The sequence below is a fragment of the Helianthus annuus genome, chromosome 17 (assembly GCF_002127325.2).
Source record: "Helianthus annuus cultivar XRQ/B chromosome 17, HanXRQr2.0-SUNRISE, whole genome shotgun sequence".
NCBI classification, from domain to species: Eukaryota; Viridiplantae; Streptophyta; class Magnoliopsida; order Asterales; family Asteraceae; genus Helianthus; species Helianthus annuus.
In genome coordinates, this window is record NC_035449.2 from 42,555,261 (window position 1) to 42,571,630 (window position 16,370).

At 33.7% G+C, this 16,370-nt stretch overlaps 1 long non-coding RNA gene across 9 annotated transcripts; it reads left to right on the forward strand.

Moving 5' to 3' along the window:
* Positions 1-902: 902 nt before the first annotated feature.
* Positions 903-9,302, forward strand: LOC110922760. Of its 9 annotated transcripts, XR_004886937.1 has the most exons (15): positions 1,283-1,698; positions 1,948-2,065; positions 2,149-2,287; positions 2,922-3,107; positions 3,234-3,359; positions 3,449-3,558; positions 3,980-4,408; positions 4,547-4,657; positions 5,037-5,099; positions 5,366-5,552; positions 6,427-6,651; positions 6,720-6,984; positions 7,426-7,475; positions 8,055-8,220; positions 8,654-9,302. It is a non-coding gene; the product is annotated as an uncharacterized LOC110922760 (long non-coding RNA). The 9 variants fall into 9 exon arrangements; XR_004886942.1 differs by lacking the exons at positions 8,055-8,220; positions 8,654-9,302 and having other exon boundaries at positions 3,980-4,037; positions 4,236-4,408; positions 7,426-7,582; XR_002583465.2 differs by lacking the exons at positions 8,055-8,220; positions 8,654-9,302 and having other exon boundaries at positions 1,283-1,704; positions 1,933-2,065; positions 7,426-7,582.
* The last annotated feature ends 7,068 nt before the right edge of the window (positions 9,303-16,370 follow it).

Genomic DNA, 16,370 nt, shown 5'->3' on the forward strand with positions numbered 1-16,370 from the left:
GAAGCGTTAAGAGGTAGTGGGGGCTACCCCTTATTATAAGGTAGGTCCGCCCCTGATAATATCATCTTGCTTTATATATTGTACGAAAAAGATCATAAATTATATGATTAGTTAAAATAAAAATGAAAATTAAAAGAGCAATGAGATTCAACAAAGCCAAAAATAAGAGTGCGATTACGTGTATGTAAGATTTTCAAAATTGTAAGACATTTCACCACCTAACTTATATGTTAAAACCTAAATTATGTTACCAGTAAGTCTTCCGTCACCCTAAAAATTAGGGCTGACAAATCATGTCTTAGCATGTTTAACAGGTATCTGATAACGCGAACAACAAAAACTTTAAACATGAATACGGCTTGTTTAACTACTTTATATCCAATGTCTATAATATAGATCTATATTTTATGCACATAGAAAGAGAAATAATGGATCCTAACTTTCAAATTTTGATTATTTTTAAAAACGTAAAAAAATCACATGGTATACTTTTCTGTTATCGTGTCTTAGCAGGTTACGTACAGATTACCTATTGCCAGCCCTACTAAAAATATCAAGATAAACTACACGTAAGAAGTTAATGCTAATTGGTAATGTGAGTATGTATCGTTTAAAAAACGTTCTATTGGTTATTAGTGGATATTTAAATTCACATAATTAGTATCTCTGGATCAAATCTCTATATATATATATATAAATGAGATGTGATTTGGGCTAGGTGGCATTGGATTTGGGACCAATTTGCTGATGTGGCAATTTATATTTTTGAGTTTAGGAGGGAATTCTCAAATGCCTTCATCATTCACGATTTTAACAAAAAAGAGGTTGGGATCCGTTTTTGTTTGGGTCATTCAATACCCGTGTTTTCGGATATATATAAAAGCCACAGAGACAACTTTCTCTCCTATTCCCCTGTAAACCCTAACAGAAAACTTCACCGCCGGTTTCATCTGCTGCTTCATTCTTCTTCTTCACGATTACAAGATCCCCTTTCTAATGTTCATCCTTCTCATCTCAATTATTGGTATCATCACCTACCGACATCTTCACTTTTCTTTCTCATTCTCCCTCTCAAAATTCTTCTGCATATGCTTGATTTTAACAATTAATCAAACAAGATCAAAGGTAAGTCTACGAAATCAAAGCTACATCTGGTTTATTTATGTTATTCGATTACATAGAATGTTGATTTTATAAAGATTCATTCGAATGCTATTAACATCATCATTGTTCTTATTTTTTTTGTAGATCTGATCATAAAAGTTTTCAGGCATGTTTTTTATTTGTGTTGTATATGTACTATATTTTTTAATCGAAGTTATTGATTGTTTATCATTTTTTTGATTTGCTATAATCTTTATACCAACTCTAATCGATTATTCTTGAAACCCTAACGTTGATTTAACATATATCTATTCATCTAAGAGTGACACAATTCGATTTAATTTTTACCCTAAATTGTTTTAGGGTTCGGAGTTTTTTTTTTTATTAATTTAGTTAAGTTTGTTTCAAAATAATCATCACTGACTCGGTTTTTGGCGTTGGACGTTGGCGATGGTGGAAATCCTTTGTTTCAGTATTTGGTGATGATGGGGAGGACAGATTCGCCACTGCCACCATTTTGTTGTTCCGTGTTCGTCTTCGAATCCTTTAGGGTTTCTGGACGACAGTTAACGATGGCGGCTCTGGTTTCAATTGGTATTGGTCTGTGGCTTGGTCACTTTGTGTTTCAATATGTTTGGTCACTTTGTTTTCAGTATCATTTCTAGATGCTCACTTTAATCTCTATAATTCTAAAGATCTAAAAAATGTAAAAGAATTCTAAAAAAATAAAAAGACCTAAAAGAATAACTTCACAATTCCATTAGATCTCTGATGTTTGCTGATGTTTGGATGCCGCTGAATAGATAGTTTATGCATTTACTTTTTCAGCTTTCATGTTGCAAGCTTTCATGGCCTTTGGGATCACATCTGTGGTAGATATTGCATTATCATTCTAGCGCAGTTTGATCCGTATGAAACAAACAACGCTCATGAATCAGAAGTTGTTTGTCCACGTGAACTGGTAAGTTTAATTTGTATGAACTATTTGTTGGGAGTGGTATATAAACTAAATTTGTTATTGGCCCACTATTTGCATTTGTTTAGGGGTATAAGGTTACCAATTACAGTGCAAGGAGCTTCTACAAGGGTTGCATTTGTTTAGGGGTATAAGGTTACCAATTAGAGTGCAAGGAGCTTCTACAATGGTTCTCTCTTTATCGTCTTCAGATATGAAAGCAACAAAGTATGCATTTCATAATTAACTATCTTTTGGTGGAAAAATGGGTGGGTTGGACCACATAGGTTCAAAATGGGTTGAATGATTAACATTATTTTGTCTTATTTTCTTGGTGATTTTAAAAATATACAGTTTAAATTATGTTTGCAAGCTATTATAGAAACTAAAAATTATGATCTATTTTTAATTAACAAAACAATATAGGAGGTTATATACATGAGTATTCTTTGTTTGACTTTTAAGTTTAAACCCATATGCTGTTACTATTTTAGCTATTACTTTTAGTTTTACGAGCCTGACCTCTTATCAATATAGTATAACCTGGAATTTGACCAGTTTTTACATAAATGGATTGAAATTGCCTCCTATATGTACAGATGTCACTTTGTTTTGCCTTTTGATTCATTCTCTGATTGACAGTGTGCTTTGTGACATTAAATATTATGATTATAGCTTTTTTATGTACATGCAGTATATTGACCGCTTCACTTCGTTTTACCTTTTGTTTTGTTCTTTGATTGGTGTGTGCTTTATGTTTCTAATCTGTCTGTTTAAGAGTGACACAATTCGATTTAATTTTTACCCTAAATCGTTTTAGGGTTTTGAGTTTTTTTTATTAATTTAGTTAGGTTTGTTTCAGAATAATCATCCCTGACTCGGTTTTTGGCTTTGGACGTTGGCGATGGTGGAAATCCTTTGTTTCAGTATTTGATGATGATGGGGAGGACAGACTCGCCGCTGCCACCATTTTGTTGTTCCGTGTTCATCTTCGAACCCTTTAGGGTTTCTGGACGGCAGTTAACGATGGCGGCTCTGGTTTCAATTGGTATTGGTCTGTGGCTTGGTCACTTTGTGTTTCAATATCATTCACTCTTATATACATTATAAAATTTTCATTATTTACTAAAACATAGTGTTTATTTTGTAATTCACTTTCTTTGGACTTTTTAAGGTTGGAGCTAAATCTCATAATATCGCATACCTTAAAGGAAAAGTCCCCTCATGGGTTGTCATTCCTACTTCCGTCGCATTACCTTTTGGAAGTTTTGAGAAAGTTCTTTCCGATGAATTTAGTCAGGTACTCCATATCTCTAAATTTTGAGAATAATCTAATGTTTGTGAATGAAGCACCAAAAACTCATATAATGAATACGTTATATTTGCAAGGTGTGTCTTGAAAGTTACAAATATTGAAGGAAAAGTTAGAAGTGTGAGAGTTTGATGCCCTTGAGGAGATCCGCAAGACGGTGTTGGAGATTGTTGCACCGCCCCAGCTGGTAACGTCCATATTATCTTTATATTATTAGTTTACAAAGAGTGAGTTACCACCCACACTTTGCAGTAGGTTCGAAACGTAGATAAAAATAAGCAAATCTTGAGAGTTAAAGTTGTTTGATGTTTTAGTTAAGGGCCTAAACATGTCATTATTAAAGTTGAGGTGCTAAACATGTCATTATTAAAGTTGAGGGCTAAAGTTGTTTATTATTGTAGTTGAGTGGCTAAAGTTGTATTAGTTAAGGGGATAACATGTCATTACCAAAGTTGAGGGGCTAAACAATTATTAAAGTTTGGGGCTAAAGTTGTTTAACGCCAAAGTTGTGGGGCCAAAGTTGATTGATGTAACAGAATAGCTTATTAATAGTATATATAATGGTCAAAATTGTAAAAAAAAATTGATGATGGCTATTGTTATCTCAGGTACAAGAGCTAAAAGAGAAAATGCAAAGCTCTGGTATGCCATGGCCTGGGGATGAAGGTCGGCATAGATGGGAACAAGCATGGATTGCTTTAAAGTTCATGAATTTTTTTGTACTTTTGAGTTTATCGAAAGAAGTTTTCCACTTTGTTTATAATGATAACTGAATTACACTTCCTCCAGCAATACGGTTTTTTTTTCACTTCACTTACACATGTTAAAATAGACGAGGGATGGATATGGGTGTCATTTTTTCAGGTTTGGGCTTCAAAACAGAACGAGAGAGCGTACTTTAGTACAAGAAAAGTGAAGCTAGATCATGACCTTTATGCATGGTTGTCCTGGTTCAGGAAATAATAAATGCTGACTATGCATTTATTATTCATACCACAAATCCATCTTCAGGAGATCCATCAGAGATATACGCCGAGGTAGTTAAAAAAATATTAACATTTTTTAATGTGTCACGTCGAATGTTACATTTATGTTGCCTACAATGGATTAATGATATTCAGTTGAACAGATATGGAAATATACCACTGTCTATAACTGTTTTGTTGTGCTAACAGGTTGTAAAGGGACTTGGGGAGACTTTGGTCGGAGCTTATCTAGGTCGGGCTTTAAGTTTCATTTCCAAGAAAGACAAGCTCGACTCTCCTAAGAAAGGCCCAGAGGATTCAGTAAGTTATTCACTAACCTTGAAAAAAGAATAGAGTAAAGTACACAAATGGTCCCTGTGATTTACCAAAATTTTGGATTTGGTCCCCAATTTTCTAAAAGTACAAGGATGGTCCCCGACCTATTTGGCATAAAACATATCCAAGCCAACCGTTTGTACGTAAATGGGTTGACATTGCTACCTTTGGTTTGCTTTTTTTTAAAGAATGCTATGAGTTGTGATAGAAGCTTTGCACTTAAATATCTACATACACTTTTTATATCTACTGATTTTTCTTTTGTTGATGGTATTTGTATATATGTGGACACACCTGCATATCACATGTAACTTCTTATTGTTATCTTTCAACTTACTTCAATTGCTGTTGTTGACACTTTCAGGAGGCGGTGAAGCTAAAACCAACATTTGCTGATGCGTATTTGAATTTGGCGAATGTATACAAGGTGAAGTTTTTTCCTGGCATCCCTTTTAACATTTTTGGTTTTGATAACTTCTGATGAAGATGTTTGCTAAATTAAGTGTCATATTGCACTTCACAAGCTTTGGTAATGGCTGCTGAAGCCATCGTCTGTTATCAGCGAGCTCTTCAATCCAAACCAGATTATGCTATGGCTTATGTTAAGCACCAGTTCTATTTTATACAACTATACCTACATTCTGTATCCACTAAATATTTATTTATCTTCATTTTATTTTCACATCAAATCAGGGAATCTAGCTAGCATATATTACGAGCAAGGTAACTTGGACATAGCGACGTTAATTTCAATGGCGAGACATATGAGAGCCCAAACTAATGCACGACGTTGAGACATGTGGAGCATTCGGCGGCGGAGGTGGCTCTGAATGCGCTCGCGAGCCGTGGTCCGTCGAATTCGTTAGCGGCAAGAATTTTGGTGAGGTTTTGTGGTTTATAGGGTTTGTAACTTTGTATGGTTTGATTTGTGGAGTCACTTATGGTTTTGAATGTTTGATTTGTTGATTAGTGGTTTTTAAAAAAATATGATAGTTTGATTAAGGTAATATGTGACTAATTTTTAAATAGTAAAATTTAGTTGATTTTTTAATTTAGGAAATGTATATGAAGTTAACAGTTGATAGTTAATACAAATATATAGAACTTAGATGTAGATTCTGATGGAAATTAGTAGTTCAGGTATCATCAGGTTTAGGGAACTTTGTGTTTTTGAATATTTGTTTTGTTGATTATTGGTTTTGAGATGAAGGTTTGGTTGAGGTAGTGTGATTTTAGATAGTTCATTTCAATTGATGTTTTGATTTAACAAATGTATAGGAAGTTAATGGTTGACATGAATATATGGAATAATTTTGATTTGGTGAGAGCTTGAGAGATAGACTCAGATGGAAAATAGTGTTTTAGGTGTCATCAGGTTTAGGAAACTATGTTAATTTATGGTTTTGAAATGAACTTTTGCCTAAGGTAGTATGTGGTTAAATAGTTAAATTCAATTGATATTTTAATTTAACAGATATATAGGAAGTGAACGGTTGACGTAAATATACCGAATAATTTCGATGTGGTGAACCTCAAATATTTGTTTTGTTGATTAATGGTTTTTTTGTGGGTTTTAGGTAATTTGTGCGATTTGCAGTACTGAACAGCAAGTTTGTTGTTGAATCATCTGAAGTTTATGGGAATTATTAAGTTTGCGTAGCGTTTTTAAATGATTAGTTCAAATGTATTGATCTTATATAATGCCACTGAAGACACGGATCATATCTATATTAAATGATTGGTGATGTGTTTAGTGACAGCTTAGCATCTGGTTGAAGGTGGGTGTTCCACCAGACTCTCATTTCGTAGCGGACAAGTTAAAGTTCTTTCATGATCAACCAAGTTCGAAGCGCTGGTAGAAGGTAGTTGATAGATTCAACCATCAATTGCAACAATGCTACCCATGGATGGATTCCAACCTTCAACTACAACAGATTAAGACCATGGATGATTCATATCTTCAGTTGCAACCATCAAAGGTATGTATGCTCTCACCTTTCTTGACAAAATTGAAATGGAACTTGAATAGATTATGTGTATTCTGCAGCTATATGCCTCAGCCTTATTTTTGGAGGGAATGCATCACATTCAGTTAACTAATCTATGTGGGATCCATTTTATTTTTGGGTCATACCAAACCCGTGAGATCGGATCTCTACAAAAAGACATAACTCAATAATCTCTCTTTCCTATTCTCTCTAAACCCTAACCGAGTCGCTTCATCGCCTTCCTCATCCTTCTGATCATCGCCGTCTCTACCACCTCTTCTAGGGTTCAAGCTTTCTTTCTCCATAAATCATTGACTTCAAAAGGTAAGTTTTTTCATTCATTCTTCATAGTTGTTTAGGGTTTATTTTAATCTTCTATCTACAACGAGAGGCATGTGAACAACATCATAGTTTCAAAGAAAATTTAGGGTTTCAACTAATTTCCCAATCTCAGTCACGATTCCAAATCTCAAAAACCATCTACAATCTAATGAAAGTCTTCATTTATTTCTCTTCATTTTAGCCTTTCGTGATGACCAAAAAGGTTCTCGGTGGTGGCTAAGGTTCGTATTGTCTAAGAATGATGATCTAAGAATGAGTGGTGGTATGTTTTTAGGCTTACTAAGATGCAAAGTGCTATGATCATGTATGAGTGCGTGAAGAGTTTTAAATCTCTTGTGAAGTCCATGTTTTCTATGTAATGGTTATCTTTTTTTTCGTATGATCAATTGAAACGAATCTGATATGTTCTTTATCTTTTTGCAGTGAATATCGATGTGTGGCATACCAGGTGTTTGATGAAATGTCTATAAGAGGTTTGATAGGATTTGTGTAATAGTAATACATTTTTGTTTAAGGAATATTAATTGTTTATGTGCTTTTGATTGTCTAATTGATGTTTTGCTTTAGTACTGCATTTTTTTAACAAATTAGTATAGTATGAATTGTTTAACAGATGATCTCAAGATAGTGGTGGTTAACAACAGTCAGTAGGGATTTAGGTCCAATGCAAGAAAGCAATGTGCATATGTTTTCATGTCTGTTTCGATCAAAGTGGCGATAGTAATGGTGCATACATAAATCTTTTTCGTTATGGCCATATGTAATTTTGGTGGTAATAGTGTCAATCATAGAGGATCAACAAAAACAATACGTTTCTTACCAGGAAGATGGTGATGATGAGTTTAGTCCTCGAAAAATATCAAAACGAAGCTTGGAAAGATGCTAAATTATTGTTTGAGAAAAGTAGAATGATAAACCCAATTAAACAAGTTGAACACATATTTGATTTCCACTTTGTTAAAAAGTGTTATGTTGAACACAATTTATAGTCTCCTGTATCTGATCCTTGAACTCTAAAATATTATCTCTTAACTATTACGAGCTCGTCATAGATTAAATCAGTGGATGCACAAGAATCATTGAGAGGTGAAGATTGCATGAACAATGCCGGCGACAGTGAAGAATTACTATTGCTTTGATTTTAGCTTGCTCAATGATGCAATTGATAAAGAAGGTTCTAATTCTCAATGGGTTCCCCTTAAATGTTTCTCATCTAAGGTATTTAGTATTTCGCATACATGTGTGTTTTACAAAAGATAAAATAGGTTTCGTTGTGGTAAAGGTTTATTTCAATTTCAATTCAGACGATTTAATCAGCTGTGGCTGCGTTGCCATTGAATGCTTGAATTAGGCTGCAATGATATTAGTTATTCAATTTGAAAAGATCAGTTGAATTGGCTAATGATACACTCATCTGTTAAATTGTTTTGAAAATCATTTCAAATTTACAAGGAATTATATGTTGATAAGGTAATTATTATCCAACTTTGGTTTCTCTTTTAAAGGATAATGTAATAATGACCGTAGAACTGAGTAAAAATGGTATGAAATCATCATCATCGAGCCGAGTTATTATAATTTGGTTTCCATTTGAAGGAAAATGTTTTTTTTTTTCGTTTTATATCAATTGTTTGATTCTATAATATAGCAGGATTCAGTTATGCTTGGAGGCAATAAGTTAGTGGATAAAGCTCTTATCGGGTACTTAGTGACAGTGGCGGAATTTAACCAAAAGTTTTGAGGGGGCGTAAAGTCATGGGACCCAATTTTTTTTACTATCGTTATGTTTCGGCTCAGGCCGGCTATTCGATTCGGGTCACTTGCCTACGAGTACAAATCCGGCAAGACGAAGTGTCAGTATTGGGTATATTATGTGCGGCTTTTGTGGAGCCTATGAGGAGTCTCCAGAACATCTTTTAGTATCATGTGGGATGACGCAAACTATCTGGGACTTTATTAATACATGGTTCAGGCTTTATGGCTTCTTTTTCTTTGGATTCGAGGACCCGTTGAAGTTTTATAAGCAAGCGAGAGGCTCTGTGAAGTGGAGAAAGGTTGTCTACTCCATTATTCTAACGGTCGTGTGGTGCATTTGGCAAAGTCAAAACAATGTTATCTTCAACTGTAAACAACCTAATGTGGAGAGTTTAAAGTAGGAAATTAGAGTTTTGGTGTACCTATGGGTTAAACATCAGTCAAAAGCCGTTGGATTATCATGGGAAATCTGGCGAAATTTTGTGTTAATTTTTTGGGTCTATGATGTAGTTTGTTGTCTGGTTGTTTTTGGATGTGGATTAATACAATGCTAATCTATTTTTTAATAAAAATTGATTTGTTAGTTGTTTAAAAAAGGAAATACATCTTAATTATCTTCTTTTAATGTGTTTAAAAGTTTGTTGTCATGTCACTTCTTGCAGGGAAGTTCGTAAAGTAGATAATGTTGTAAGCATTAAACCGGCTAATATACTTATTATTATTATTATTATTATTATTATTATTATTATTTCGATGACGTCATGCTGATCTTATCTCTTAAATTTTTAATTGGTTATGTGTAAAATATGAGGTGATATTTTTGTATAGTTAAAATTGAAGTTATTCGTCCACATGAAAGCATCCTTAAATTTTTAATCGGTTCCATTTTGGTTTAGTGAAAGTAATGTTTCTACACTTTGACTTCAACATCACACAATTGTAGCAATAATGTTAAACGTTTATAATTCAGATGGATATTCATATTTTTATGTATTAAGCCCTCTAAAATAAGTTCTCTTTTTCATTTGTTTTTATCCATCTTTTTTATTATTTTTTCATGCATGCACCGAATAGAATGAGATAAGACAAAACAATTGGACATGTTTTTATAAATATGCTTTAACTCGAATTCGTTTTGACCCGTTACTATTTTTATGGGTCAACTTTTAATCGATTAATCCTATATAGAGGTCTGGGCGTAGGAAATGGGTCAAAATGGGTTCGTTAAAACGGGTCATTTTTAGTGTTGGTTGAACCAAATTGTTTCAGGTTGCGTTGGCTTTCTTTAACACTTACTTTTTTTATTTCCATTTTCTGTCGTTCTAATAACTGAGTGAGCCATGGTTGTGGTATGTGGGTGATCTACTATGATCCAAGCGAACCGAGACCAGTTGTATAGATCAAGTTCTAATCAATTAATCTTTTATAGAGGTGGCTAGATAAGTAGGTTGTGGGTGGCTTAGGAAACAAGTTTTATGTCAAAATGAGTCATATTTTACTATGGGTCAAACCAAATTGGTTCAAGTTGGGTTGGATATCTTTTTAACACTTTTTAAATTTTCTTTTATTTTGTTAGTGTCGTTTACTATGTGAACAAATATCGTTTCCTATAATTGTTTGTCCATATGTTTGTTCATTTGATTTAGAACTTTAGTGACTTTTAAATTTATTTCATCTACAATACAATCGTGAAGTTCAAAATCGTTATTAAAGTTATCAATGGAGATGAATGGGAAATGCAAATCGACACCCACAATTGTTTTTTATGTTACATGTTTTTCTTTAAGTAGTTTAGTTTACGGAGTCGTTTACTATGTTTTCTTTAATTTATCTAGAGGTTATTTCGTGAATTTGCTTAAATTGAAGTACTAATTCCAATGAAGGTATAAACAAGTACTAATTCCAATGAAGCCACGCCTATGAAATTGGTAAATTTGCTATAGAGTTTAGTTTATTTTTTCAATTTTTTTTGTAATTTAAAAGTGACGGATTTTAAGTTGTAGACGTCTGTCATACTTTTTTTTATTATAGTTTTTAAAAATATTTAGAAGTTACTTATTTTCTTATAAGGTTATTTAATACTTTTTTTTATTATAATTTTAAAAATATTTAGAAGTTACTTATTTTCTTATAAGGTTATTAAGTATTAATTACTATTTTAATGTTTTAATTTTTTGAGATTAATCAAGGTTTGTGGTGGCTATTTTGGAAGATAAATTTGGTTGAGGTTTGATGTTTTGAAAGATGTTGAGTTTGGATGAATGCTGATTAGAGAATGATGGCTACCGAGAAAAAATTGAAGAATTAAGATTGTCTTATGTTTTTTTTAGATGTTTATGTTTAGTTTTATTTTTGTATTTCTATTTTGTTTGATGTGGATAGTTTTTGTTGTGTTTTTACTTAGGACATGTGTGGCTTCATGTATGTTTAATGTGGAAAGTTTTTGTTATGTTTTTACTTAAGTAATGTGTGGCATCATGTACAATGGTGTTAAATACTCGGTTTAGGTAGCATTGGGTCAGGTTTAGTAATCAGGTTTCTGTTAAAAAGGTAAAAACATAAGTGCCTTTATTTCTTTGGGTTTATGGTAAAAAAGTGGTTTGGCCCAACTCATTTCTTCATAAGTGCTTTGGCTTAACCGGTACCGTATCGCATAGTATAGAGGTGCACATGTAAAGAAAAGGAAGGACGCGCCCCATGGAAAAAAAAGTGTTTTTTTACGGCAAATAACTTTTGAAAACATATCTTTTAATTTCAACATTGGTACCGCATAGTATCGACACCAAATTTTAAGTTATTTATTTAAACACTTAATAACGTTTGAAAACATGTCTTTTAATTTATTTAATGACATAATTAGATTATAAATTGATTTTTTCTGCCCGGGAAGTTCCCAGGTTATAAAGATTCACAACTACATGGTATATTTTTATTTATTAATATATATGTATATTTATTTTTTAGATATAAAGATTCACAACCCGTGAGTATTCACGGGTGATAACCTAGTTTTATATAAAATAAAACCAAACACATATCTAACTAAAATTTTATCTAACTAAACTAAATACATATTTAAATAGCTTATTAAACAGTTTTAAATAGTATTAAGTCCCCCGCGTTGCGGCGAGGGCATAAACTGTGCCAAGTAGCACTAATGTTACACAACTACCAGCGATCAATAACACCGAAAATGTGACAACTGGCACCAAACCGGTAATTTCTGTACACTTTAATTATTATTTAATGACTGCAATTATGTGCTTAAATGTCAACAATGTCTGATTACATACTATACAAGTGAATTCATGCACGTTTTATACTACAAATATTGCTTTATGCATAAATGATAGCGTTGCGTCAGAAATACTAGTAAACTCATCGGTAAGACACATTGTGTCAACAATTCTGCAGAAAGCAGTCAGTCAATAGAATTGGGGCCTAGGTGTAGGTCCAACGTCAAAAATACATTAAAACCCAAGAATGTATACAAGGGTTAACATATAGACGTTCCGAAAGCTAGAAAATGCACTAAAAAACACCCGAAGCACACTTTAAATGCTGAATATTACACATTTCAGCAAAATTCAGCATTGTAACAAGTTAATGACTTGTAAAAATACGACTTAATGGTCCTAAATGCTTTCCTAAGTGTCGGGAATTGAGAGGGTCACAAAAGGGTACATAACGGACACTAAACAGAATAGTTTAGCGCTTTAACGAACCGGTATCTAACCGAACAATCGAACATTACCCGGAACACCAAAATATTGCTAGAAGCATTGTTTTATTGTTTCTAAGCTAGTCATGATCCCCGAACACCCTAACACCCACTAAAATCATCTAGTAACTAACACTTGTAACTAGATACTTGGATTTGAATTATGAACTAACTAATTGGTTAAAATTACAATTTACCCCCCCCCCCCCAATTGCATGTGGACGGTCACATGTGGCCCCCATAAGGATCTTTACTTGATCTTGTAGAGATTATGTGATCTTGTAAGATATGAGAGAAGATTTTGTCTAGTACTTGGCAAACATAATATACTTTAGATAATACCTTAACATGGACTATAAGTAAAGCATAAGGATCATCATCTTCCTCATCTCCTCCCTCCCACCTTTCGGCCGAGATCAAGTCCCCACACCACCATCATCTTCATCCATTATTCAATCATTCCAAGTCCTTCACAAGGTGCTAGAAGGTATTCAAGGAGGTTTAGAGCTTGTGGATCTTGAAGGACCTTCTTCATTTGCTTTTACCCAACCATTTTGTCATCTTCAAGTTCTAGTATTCTTCCCTAGCCTTGTTGCTAGTGGTGAGGCCCTCATGATCTCTTATTACTTCATATTTTGATGATTAGAAGGTGATAAATGTTGTTAATCACAAGAACACTAAAGAACATGATCATGATACTTTAACATAAGCTTAAAAATATAAGAATACATGTTGAATATGTTGATTTGCTTCTTGTTGATTGATTATTAGTGATAGTGATGTTAGACATCACATGGAGCCTACTAGATTGTGATTAAACACGTGATCTAGTAAGTTAAGGTGGTGATCTTGTGAAAGACCAAGATCATCATACTTTATGTCTTCATGAACTTGAATGATGAAAGTGGTTTTCATATGTAAAGGTGATTTAAACAAAATACAAATCTTGTAAATAGATGATTATAAAAATATTTTTCTCAAGAAACCAAGTTTATTTATGAGATTTACAAAGTCATGGTTTCTAAATAAACTAACCATATTTTTAGTGTTTAAACAAGACTAGAAACATGTTTGTAACAAGAAAAATACAAAAGAAATATGTTTAGAAAAATCATCTCACAAGTTGTAAATGACTAAATCTTTTAATAAAGCGATTTACAAACAAATAACCATGTTTTTAACAGTAACTCAACCTACTAAATAACATGGTAAGTTACTACAAGTTTTTACAAAAACTTCAAGTTCATGATGTAATGTAAATAACTTGATTTTGGCACTTGGTAAGTGTTGAATGAGTTAATGATTGTTTGTGTTGATTTTAAAAGAAAATAAACACAAGTTTTGAAAACATGGGAAACCTCCATTTTTAGGGGAAACTATGTCAAAATTTCTATAAATTTTGACACTTAGAAAAATATAAGTTTTGGTGAAACTTATTCCCTAAAAATTTACCTAAAAGTATTTACCAAGGTTTCCCTAATTTTTATGTAAACTTCAAGTTAAGAAATGATGATTTCTTCAAAATAAAAATTGATATTAAGTATGTATATTTTTGAGGAAAATATATATATTTATTGATCACCAAATTTTGTGCTACGTGTATGTAGTATGTATTACATGTAATAGTGTATTAGGACTTGAAAATACACTAAATACTGATCGGAGTGTCGCGCTCCGATCAAAGATAATATTTATAAGCCCAAATTACTCTTAACAATGTGTTAGTGGTAGTAAGGGGTCGAACCACGAAGAGTATGTGGTTTGTGTGTGGGTTCGATTGAATTAAAACAAGTGTCACGATTATGAAGCTTACTAGAATAATTTTGCGTTTTTGTTTAATTGAAAGATATGATTTTAAATTGGATGAATTGATGAAAATGATTAATGACTACTAATTAACGATTGCAAGAAAAACGATTACTAGAACAATAATAATAAAAAGGAATCACACCCGGTTTCGGTAATTATTAATCTAGGATTTCTACAAGTTTTAGTTTCAACTCAAATGCATTCGATTAACGGATTTAGTGTACCGTGACTTAGGTGCTACTAGCTATCAACGTCCCGAAGAACGGACAAGAAGACACTTTGTAATCAACATAAGTAAATCCTAACAACGACAACGTACAATTACATATCACCGTTTCGCAAAGTCATAACTTTTAACATCGTTCGACAATTCACGAATTCGTAACAAATGTAATACTATTGTCGAAAGTTTCAAAAACCAAATACAAATTGTCACTAAGATGAAACAAGAACAATTCGAAACACTAGACTTAACAACTACCTACACCGGGGTGAAACCGAGATGATTAGCCGCTCATGGTCGAAGAAGCTTGATCACCGGATGATTGGAATGCGGATGGAGTCATCTTGAAGCTTGTAGGAGGAAGGAATAGTGGATGGTTAGGGTTTATGGAATGATTGATGATGGTGACATGGTGAATATATGAAGAATTAGGGTTTAATGGATGGTGAATTGGGGATGATGAAGAATGGTAATTGATGATGATTCGGGTCTTTCGGATGATGATAGTTGAATGGTAGGTGATGGATGATCAATTGTGGCTCCAAGAACAAGATTCAAACCTCCCCCCAAGTGTAACTTACGAGTTAATGCCCCATAACCAATAAAAATCGACCTTGACCCCCAAATCCATGAATTTCCCGTTTCTGAATTCTGATACCCGTCGCCGACGGGCCTGACCCCGTCGCCGATGGGTTGTAGTTTTTGCTGATCCCTCCGACGGGCTAGTTACCTGGATACGAGAAAGTTTGGCCGACGGGTGTTTCTGGAGGGCGCCGCCGACGGGGCCCAGGCCGTCGGTGACTAGCTCTCGTTTGCACGCTTTCTGTTTTTCGCTTCCAACACTCCCGGTTGACCCGTAACTCATCCTGGTGCTCCGGTTTTCGACCTGATGACCCGTAAGGCTCCAGAAAACCTCCTTAAACTTCGTTAAACCTGCATAAACACAAATCTAATTAAAAGTAGGCTATTCAAGATTAAAACTCATATAAAAATATCAAGTTATACAATTACGAGCATCGGTTTTCAACCACGTATCACATCCCCACACTTGTCTTTTGCTTGCCCTCAAGCAAATCTGTTTTTCACTTTCACGTGGGTCGAACAACAAATACACATCCCATTCCCGAGACAAAGGTTAAGGTCTATTGTCAGACAAAAGTTCACATTCTTTACAATCTCCACATATTTACCGGTAAAGTGAATAATCATATATAATAATGGTTATCCAAGATTAACCCGCCCGTGAAACTCACGTTTCATGCATATCCCTCACAATGTTCACTCCCCTCGGTTTACAAGTTGGCTAATTTTCATGATGTATTAGCACTTTTTAAAAGGTAATCGCTCAAAACCGATTAGAACACGTACCCGCATAGGCTTGCAACTCAATCATTCTCCACCACCGAACACGAATACTAAGCACTAGTCAAAAGGTCTTTGAAGGGTTGTAATGGGGCTAGGCGAAGGGTAGGAAATAGGATGTTTTAAAGTGGCTAAGGTGATGAAAACTCGATTTTTATTACAAAGCAACTATTCTAAACAAAACTAACTATAGACATCAACTACGAGGCAACGATTTTCGCCTTTTATTCAATAACTAGAAACACATATTTTTGGATTTTTCTCAATGATTTTTCATTCTTTTTCGCAACATTTTCTGTTTTTTTTTTTCAATTCACAACTTTACAACTAAAACACCTATACTCGAATTTTCATCACACGGGTTTAAAAAGAAACGGCTTATGGTTAGGGGCTAGATGGGTTGTCAAACGAAAGGTTTAGGCTCAAAGTTGGCTACTAGGGGATAATTTTTGGGTAAGGATATAAAATGGTGTAAAAGGAAAAGGTTTACCTAATGCC